The 9258-nt window shown below is 63.7% G+C and overlaps 1 long non-coding RNA gene across 1 annotated transcript; it reads left to right on the top strand.

Annotated features, from left to right (window-relative positions):
* Nucleotides 1-6: 6 nt before the first annotated feature.
* On the top strand, nt 7-1560 carry LOC145723228 (uncharacterized). The gene is made up of 2 exons (XR_014148150.1): nt 7-465; nt 1366-1560. It is a non-coding gene; the product is annotated as an uncharacterized LOC145723228 (long non-coding RNA).
* The last annotated feature ends 7698 nt before the right edge of the window (nt 1561-9258 follow it).

Raw genomic sequence — 9258 nt, 5'->3', positions numbered from 1 at the left:
GATTGTACCTTCCGCCCCTTTGCTTTGCTTTTTCTTTTTCCCTCTTCAAAATCAACCTCTTTATCATTAACCTTCACTCTTCCGTACACGCGTTAGAACGCGTGTGGTAAGACAACAGCAGGAAGTTGAATCGGAACGGGCGCTGGGTCTGCCGACCACCTGGGAGAAGCTCGGGCCTCGGAGGCTCGCCGCGCGCCCAGAGCCGGCCTCCGCCTGCGTTCAGATCTGCCGGCCTCGGGGCTGTCTCCAGAAGAGCCGCGTGCCTCTCTGTGGGCGGGCGCCCCCACGCCCCGCGCTGTCCCCCTGCTGTGTGGACGCTACCCCACTCCGTGTCCTGCTGCATTAGTGCCTTGGGAAGGCGAACCGCTGGTTTTCAGACGGTTCCGAGTGGCATGTGTTGTGCATGCAGAAGAGCAGAAAAGATCGGTTTGAAGAAAAACAGTGGAATAGACATGCAGGAGCCAGGTATGAAATAGCACGTTTTTGGTAGCCCGGCTGCTGCTGAGGGGACTGCCCCTCCCCAAGTCACCTCCTGCAGACCCTGTGGACTGTCCCCTCTCCTTTAGCCTTTGGCGTATGTCCCCAGGCTGCATCCTCTTTTGTTTTGACCGAGGGCTCAGCTGAAGGCCCCAAGAGAAGAGAGGCTGCAGAGCCTCAGGGGCCGGGTCTGGCCTCAGCCTCCCTGAGGGTTCAGGAGCCGCTGGGGCCGTCAGGGGGCGGGGACACGGATGATCTAGGGGCACCAGGCCCCCACAGCCAGGGCGTTAGGCAGGGCCGGGAGGACGGGAGGACGGGCTGCCCTGCGCTTCTGCTTCTAACCCCGCTGGGGTCCTCCCGCCCTCCAGCGCGGGTCAGGCGCGTGTCAGGGCAGGCGCTCCTGGGGAAGCCTCGTCCTCAGCTGTCCAATCTGAACGGCCAAGCCTCACCGGACGCAGCTGTCCTGCAGACCTCTCCCCCCGCTCCCCTGGGGGCTCCCTTGCTCCGGCTCCTGCGTGGGGCTGCGGCCAGCTCTCTGGCTCGGTTTATGCTCTCGTTGTAACAGAGCAGGTCCTCCCGGAGCTCGAGAGAGCGCCTGGCAGATAGAGCGTGGCTCCTGGCGGGTCCGAAGATGTCTGTCCCTTCGCGCTCAGTGATGGCTGGGCTGGGTATGGAATGCTAGGGCAGGGACACTTTCGGTGGCATGGGTGGGGGTGGGGCATGGCTTCGTTCCCTGCCTGCCTCCCGCGTGGCCGCTTCCACGTCTGAAGGCGTCCTGAGGCCTCTTTGGGGACCCAAAACATGTTGATTTGGAGAACGCCCCATTTGTACTAGAAAACAATGTGCCTCCCTCTATCTATTGCATTCTCCAAATCCACATCTTTGCAGGCGGATGCTGGAGCTGTCCACGGGCACAGAGGAGCTGGAGCGGGTCACTGGCCATCTGTGGCTTTCTGTCTTCTGAAGCTATGTTTTTGGTTGCATATATATTATGTTTTTCTGATCTGCCAGTCATCTCACAAGTACTAGCATTCCTCTTTGTCCTTCGTGATGCTATTACTTTAAAATGGTTATAATGGTCAACTGTGTGTTAGGTATATTTTACTACATAAAAAAATACAATAAGACAAGAACCAGAGACCACGCACCTCCCAACAGGAGAACGCACAGCTGAGCGACGCTGCCGCGCTGACCCAGCCCGCACTCAACAGCTGGTCCAGGGCAGACGTGGGCAGGGGCAAGTGCAAGACAATCGGGTTTCTTCCAGCGGGAGGGAGAACGTGAGGATACGGAGGTTCGAGACGCACATCAGGCAGTTACCGCGCATGGGCCATGTGCGGGCCCTCATCGGACCAGCCATCCCAGAGCCTGGAACCCTGACTGGGCACCCGTGTGCCGATGGCGTTAGTCACTTTCTGGGAAACAGTCTCTTAGCGGCACAGACTGAATTATGAAGCGATACCCAGGGTTTGCTTCAGAACAAGCCGGTGGGAGCAGGCCTGTGGGGGGTGAGGAGGAAAGGTGGGGGCTGGAGGCAGGAAGGATGGAGGAGTGGGTTCTGCATGACCCGCGGTGGCGAGAGAGATGGGGGTGCGTGGGGACACATCACCGAACACCATACCCCCTGCCCCCTGTGCCCCCTGAAGGCCCTCTCCACCTGAGTCCTACGTCTGTAATTTCAGCAAATCCTTGGACTTTGTTTGGCTGAAGATTCCCCTTCTCTGGTTTGTCCTTCAGGGAAACCTGATCGTGCTGTCCCTCCTCCCCCCATGTCTACCCTGACAGGGCTGCCCACTCTGCATCCCTCCCTGTTCCAGGAGGAGCCTTGCCGTGACCTCTCCTGGTTCCTTCTCCTCCGGAGACACCTCCCCAGGCCCGTGTTTCAGCGTCGCAGGGATCCGTGCCTCCGCTGGGTTCTGTCTGGCCTGGGGCTCCCGCCTCTGGTCTGTCTGTCTGCCCTGCCCAGAACCTCCGGGCCGCGGTGCTCCTTTCTTCTCTCAAGCTGGGCTCCTCCTTGGCCTGGCCACCCTGCCCCCGCCACAGAGTTTGCTCAGCTGGGACTGAGTGCTTGGGGCCAGAGGCTGGAGCCTCCTCCTACTCACAAGGCCGCTCCCCCACCCCTAAGGCCCGACACCCACCCCGGGCCTGCCCTCCTGGCTGCACGGCTCCCTAAACACTCAGCCTAAGCCCCTGCCCGTCTCCCACTGCTCCCGCCTCTAACCTGGGGCTCCCACCTCTAATCTGGGGCTCCCGCCTCTAACCTGGGGCTCCCGCCTCTAACCTGGGGCTCCTGCACCCCCAGGCTCCCAGGCTCCTCACAGGGTCCTGCAGGATGTGAGGAGTGGGCCATGCAGCCCTGGCTGGCACTTCTCAGGGGCTCGTGGCAGATGAGCTGAGATGTAAGCAACACCCCCACCCCTTTACCCCACATTACCCCATGTACCCCATGTGGGACTTGATGTTGGCCCAAGGGCAGCAGTGGGGCAGACTGGCAGGGGGTGGGGTCATGTGAGGGCGGCCTGCCCCTCCACTGCCCCCGGGGGCCCACCTGACCCTGTCCCCCAGCTGTGGCAGGGTCTCCCCAGAACAGCAGGGCTCATGCAGGCCAGAGCCAAGCTGACCCGGGGGCAGGACAGCAGGCCCTGGCCAGGTCTCGAAGGCTGCGGGGGCGCAGCGTGGGTTTGGGGTGGCCCTCCTGGCGAGAGGAAGGCAGGGTTGGGGCGGAGCCCAGGCAGGACCCCAAGGCTTACAGGCAGACAGAGAGCACGTGGGTGGCATGTGGAGCCCTGGCCCTGACCTCACTCGGGCCCCAACAAAGTGCAGACCCGGGCTCCTGGGACACACACTGCCCCGTGGGCGCGCCCACATCTCCCCGAGGCTGGTGGCTGCACAGTGGCCCCACATTCCCAGCCTCAGGCGCCCCTGGGTCTCAAAGGGAAACAGTCCGGCCAGGAGCCCCTAGAACACACAAGCCGCATCTCGGCCCGAGCCCACCCGGAAAGCACGGAAAACGCGATCCGGGGAACAATGCCCTTCGTGTGACAGACTTTCCCCTCTGTGGGAGAAAATAGAGTCTAATAGAATGGCGATTTCCTGCATTTGTGCCTGGGCCCGAGGGGTGATTCACACAGAGACCTCCCACAAAGAGGAGCCTCTAGCCAAGTCTGCTCGGGCTGGGTGCTGCGGAGCCCCACCCCCCGGCCCCCCCCAGGCAGGCAAGGCCCGCCAGCCAGCCATCCTCCGGGCTTCAGCCCGCCCCCAGCTGCCAGCACGTGCACGAGGGTTGGAGCTAGACAGGCAGCCACCGGGCTGGGAGGTGCCGCGGGGGGCTTCCCAGAGGAGGGAGACCCGGGTGGAGGGCTAACAGCTGTGAAGGAGCCAGGCACCGGGGGCGTGAGGAGAGCTTCTTGGGGCACAGCGGGTCCCTGCTCCCGAGCAGTGAGGGACGGGGTGCCTGTGGGCCGTGGTGAGGACGGGGCAGAGGGGGGCAGGGTCGAGGGGGGCACGGGGATGGCCCTGCCTGGGCCTCCTTCCGCATTCTGGGTGAGGGGGTGGGGTGGCCTGGGGGGCAGCCCTGGGCATGGGGAGGCTGAGCAGTGCTGGCCCGCGAGGCCCACCATGCAGGGGCTGAAGCTGAAGGTGCCACTGGTCCTGGGCAGCATGCCGTCCTGAAGGGCCCAGGCAGTCAGACCCGGACCTAGGGGATGTCGGGCCTGCTCGTAGGCTGGGGAGAGTCCCTCGTGGTAGCAGGAGGATCCCGAGGGCACCCCCTGGGGTCTTTCCTTTATGGAGAAGCGGTGTGAGGGCAGGACCTTGGGGCAGGAGATTTGGCCCCTGTACCCCCACAGGGGGAGGGGTACGACCGGGCGGCCAAGTGCAGGGTGGCCAGGACAGACACTGGGCCAGGCTCACACTGAATTGTTCTCCTTCGGAAACGCGATAAGGATGCTGACCTTCTCCATCCACCTCTACCCTTGACAGAGGCCACAGGCTCTTCAGAGTCCTTCACTGTGACCTTCCAGCGCTGATGTGTTCTGCAGGGCACTCAGCCTGTCAGGCCATCTCCTGACCATATGTATGTTTTTATTTTTATTTTATTTATTTTTTAAATTTTATTTATTTATTTGAGACAGGGAGAGAGCACACAAGCAGGGGGAGGGGCAGAGGGAGAAGCAGACTCCCCGTTGCGCGGGGAGCCCGATGCGGGGCTCGATCCCAGGACCCCAGGACATGACCTGAGTCGAAGGCAGACGCTTCACCAACTGAGTCACTCAGGCGCCCCCATATGTATATTTTTAAAGATGTATTTATTTTTATTTTATTTTACTTTTTAAGATTTATTTATTTATTTATTTGACAGAGAGAGACACAGCAAGAGAGGGAACACAAGCAGGGGGAGTGGGAGAGGGAGAAGCAGGCTTCCCGCGGAGCAGGGAGCCCGACTCGGGGCTCGATCGCAGGACCCGGGGATCATGACCTGAGCCGAAGGCAGACGCTTAATGACTGAGCCACCCAGGCGCCCCAGGACCACAGTTTTTGTGTTTGTTTTTTTTTAAGATTTTTATTTATTTATTTGACAGAGAGAGACACAGCGAGAGAGGGAACACAAGCAGGGGGAGTGGGAGAGGGAGAAGCAGGCTTCCCGCGGAGCAGGGAGCCCGACTTGGGGCTCGATCACAGGACCCGGGGATCATGACCTGAGCCGAAGGCAGACGCTTAACGACTGAGCCACCCAGGCACCCAAGATGTATTTATTTTTAGAGAGAGAGTGCACAGGGGGTGGGGAGGGCAGAGGCAGAGGGAGAGAGAATCTCAAGCAGAGTCCCTGCTGAGCACAGAGCCTGACCCAGGGCTCAATCTCACGACCCTGAGATCATGACCTGAGCCAAAATCCAGAGTCGGACGCTCAACCGACTACGCCACAAGGTGCCCCTGATTATATTTTAACCTTTCTGTAGTCCCCAGGGTCGAAGGCCCCATGTGACCTCGAGGAGCCCAGCCACTACCCCCAGGCCACCGCCCCTCCCTCTGGACGCTCACCTCTTGGTCTTCCTGAGCAAGGCCCTTGAGAACCACCCTCTTGCCTTCTCCTGAGGCTTTTGCCATGCCCACACCAAGACCCACTGTGGCCAGACCACTCCTCCCCTGGAGTTCTGGGGCCCTCTCCGGGCACAACTTTCTTCCATCTCCTGCCCTTCCCCTTTGGGGCCCCCACAGTACAGAGATGGTGGGACTGACCACCTTGCTTTGGGTGACACACAATCCTTTTCCTTGAGCATCCCTGACACCTGTGTGGAACTGGCTCACGTGGCCACATGGGCCAGGCTCCTCTTGGAAATCCTGCTGCGCAGCCTGGCGGATGCCCTCTGGACCACATGGCATTGGCTACTCCCAGCCGGTGCGGAGCCATGGAGTGCACGGAGGGGGCGCTCTGGGGGCAGACACCCTGTGTGGGGTCTGGGGCTCTCCCCACCCCTCTGGCCCAATCCCCTTTGTCGCTCACAGCCCTGTCTCCCTAGACCTACTTGGCATCGGCCTTTCGGATGAGTTGAAGTTCAAGCCTCTCCCAGAACTTGCGACCTCCGGCTGCTAAGGCCAAGGCACCAGGGTGGCAGGGCTCCCCTCTCTCCCTGGTGGGTGCCCTTGATAAATGCCCGCTGTCCTTTGTAAAGCGCCTACTACGTTCCAGCGCTGTGCTAGGTGCTGACACCTTGCTTCATCTGCAGAAAGCCCCATATCACAGCTACGCGTTCAGAGGGGAACAAAGCTTGCCCGAGGTCACAGAGGGCACCTCCAGCAGTCTGGCCCTCCGGGGACTCAACCCTCCCCTGGCTCCTCGGGCCGGGCAGCAGTCTCCTGTAGCATTTAATTTCCGGGTTGCCCGACTGTCCTCGTGGTGCTGCTCTTGCAGCCCTTCCAAGCCCTCTGCTCCCAACTCCTCATTGAGTTCCGCCACTGGAGTGCCCATGGCAATTTTCTTCTGATGGAGTTGGATTGAGTGTGGGGGGGTGCTTCGCAGGGCAGGCCACATGGGGGCTTCAGAGAAAGGAAGTGCAAGGGATTCCAGGGCACTGGGGAGGGGGGCAGGATGGGGGCTGGCCAAGGAGGGTCCCTGCCAGGTGGGTGGGACAGGCTATGACCATCTGTGCCTTGACCGGCTTGGTTCTGGGACAGGAACTGTGAGCTCTGGGGCTGGGCCAGCTCCCGTCTCCCACCCACCCCATAGACCCCACTCCCAGCTGTGGGTCAGCATGTTGATGGAGGTCTGCCAACCAGGAGTGCTGCACGGGGCTGACCCAAGGGCCCTGGTGAGTGGGCAGCCTTGCAGCAGAGGGAAGGACAAGGAGGCCTGGTGAGGGACCCTAAGACAGCCTGTCCGTGGTGGGCAGGACTGTGCAGCACAGCCCAGGGGAAGGCAGAACAGGAGGTCTGCCCTGCCTGGGGGAGCACCTGGGGCCCTGTTTCCCTCACAACCTCCCCCCCCCCGGCCCCGCCCCAGGCCGCAGTCCTGATTGTCATCCTGGAGTCTGGAGTGGACTCCTTCTCCTCCCGTAGAGAGGCAGTGGGGAGCGGATTTCCATTCCCTGGACTTAAGAGTCCTATCTGATGCTCTTCTTAGCCTCTGGAATCCTGTCATCCCCCGCCACGGATTGGGGAAGAGAGCAGACCCGGGAGGGGCAACCCTGTGCCTGAGGATATCCCTCCGGCTTCCTCTGCCCCTCCCCCCGCTCTCCAGGATCTGATCTCATAGGCCCAGCCCCCACCCCCGCCTCCCCAGGAGGGGACGCGCCAGCCCGCGCCCGGTGCGCCCACCCTGCCGACGGGGGCCCCCCGCGACTCCGAGCTGAGCGCTGGGCTGAGCCCTGCCGGGCCCCCGGCCCCAAGCCCAGGGCGCCCCCGGGCAGGTGGCCGTCGCCTCTGACCCCGGGCTGGGGCGGCCTCGGCGTCTGGGCCTCGGCTCGGCTCGGAGCGTTTCCTGCCCTCCCGTCCCAGCCCGGCCTCGCAGGAAGTGGCCGCCTCCTGAACAAAGGGGCCGGCGGACAATGGCCATTGAATTGGGCCGGGGCGCTCGCGCACGGACGGGCCGCCAGCTGCCCGCGCTGATAAGGCCCTGCTCCGCGGCGCCCGGCGCGGGGACGGACGCCCGGCTCGGCTCGGCCCGGCCCGGCCCTCCGCATCGCCCCGGCGTCCGCGGGCTCCCCCGGCTCCCCGGCTCGCGGCGGCGGCGGCGGCAGCGTCAGCGGCAGCGCGGGGCTGGCGGCGGCCCCGCCCCTCCGGCTGCGGGCCAATGGGCGGCAGGCCCGCCCCTGCCGGCAGCGCGGGGGCCAATCCGGGAGCCCGCGGCGGAGCGGCCCCGCCCCCGCGGTGGCCCCGGAAGTGCGGGACGGCGTGCGGCCAGCCGGGCCCTTGCGCGGACGAGGGAAGCCACGCTGTGCAGAGGGCGTGACGTTTGCTCTTTCCCCCCAAACGCATCCGAAGTCCTGCTGCTCGGGCACGTCGGCGCCTCGCTGCGCGTCCGTCGCCTGGTTTGGGTGGGACGCGTCTCCGTGATAGTGGCAGTGGCTTTGGAGAAGGTGGCCTCGGTTGCCATCCCTGGCAGGGAGGGCGCGCGTGGTGACTCTGCCAGGGTCCCGGAGGTTGGGTCGGTGGGGCGACTGTGGGGATGGCGGTGCTGGCATGTGGCCCCGGTGAAGCAGGACCAGCTGGAGTGGCGTGGGGGGAGGTCGCTGTCCTTCACGGTGATGTCCCTGCTGGGGGGCTGTCCCGCGGCGCATGGCACGCGTGCTGGGGTGCATAGGGCTGCAGTAACTGGGAGGGGTGCCCTGGGGTGCCCTCCTGCCCGGCCTACCTCCCCCCAGCACCCCAACTCCTGGGTGACCTGAGTTCACCCTGACCCCTCTGAGCCTGGGCAGGCGGTCACACACCTGACCTTGGGGTGGACGTGGCCCGACTGTCAGGTAAACACGCACCCACCTGCCTGCCATGCTCTTCCGCACCCCCAGTCCTGGCCCTGGCCACCCTTTCCACTCTGCCCCTGATCTGACTCCTCAGGGCTGCGGCTGTCCCTCCTGCCCGCGGCTGCCCGGGGCTCCCTGCGCCCACCACAGCGACCCTGACTACATCCTGAGCAGGCACAGCCGGGCCGTCACGGGTCATGGTTTGTGTGGTTTTGTGGGCCATCCAGGCCAGGCCATGGACACCTGGGCCTGCATCAGCAGATGCCTGCCAGCCCCCCGCCCCCCCTCCCCAGCACCGCGCCCTGCCACTGGGGCTGCAGGAAGTGGGAGGCCTGGAGGCTTTTGACTCTGGCCCTTTATCAGCTTCCTGCGGCCAGCCCAGCCTGGGCCCCCACGGCGCCGGGACGACGGGTCAGCAGTGACTCACTGGGAGCCTGGCCTGGGGACACCCTGCCCCCCCATACACACACCCCTCCCCCACCTGTGCCCCCCTGCTCCCACTCAAGCCTGCACCTACCTGGCAAGGCTACTCTGAACCCCATTCCCAGGTGCCCTAGGACTGCCCTTCCGCCACTCTTCACCCACCATCTTCCCCATGTTTTAGGGGCCAGCTCTGTCCTCAGGAAATGCTTGGTCCCTCCCTCCCCCAACCCCAGCCACCAGGGTTGTCTGCCTTCCCTGCAATCCCAAGTTGCCCAAAGCCAGTAGGGTGAGCAGCCAGGCCTGTAGGGCCCACCTGGATCTAGCATACACCTCCTCCTCCCCCCACCTCTTTGGCCACATCCTTGCTCTCCACCTGCTGGCTCAGCAGTCCCCCCCCCCC

This window comes from Leptonychotes weddellii, chromosome 9, assembly GCF_054177405.1.
Source record: "Leptonychotes weddellii isolate Sample4059 chromosome 9, ASM5417740v2, whole genome shotgun sequence".
NCBI classification, from domain to species: domain Eukaryota; kingdom Metazoa; phylum Chordata; class Mammalia; order Carnivora; family Phocidae; genus Leptonychotes; species Leptonychotes weddellii.
This window is presented reverse-complemented; position numbering and strand designations above follow the sequence as displayed.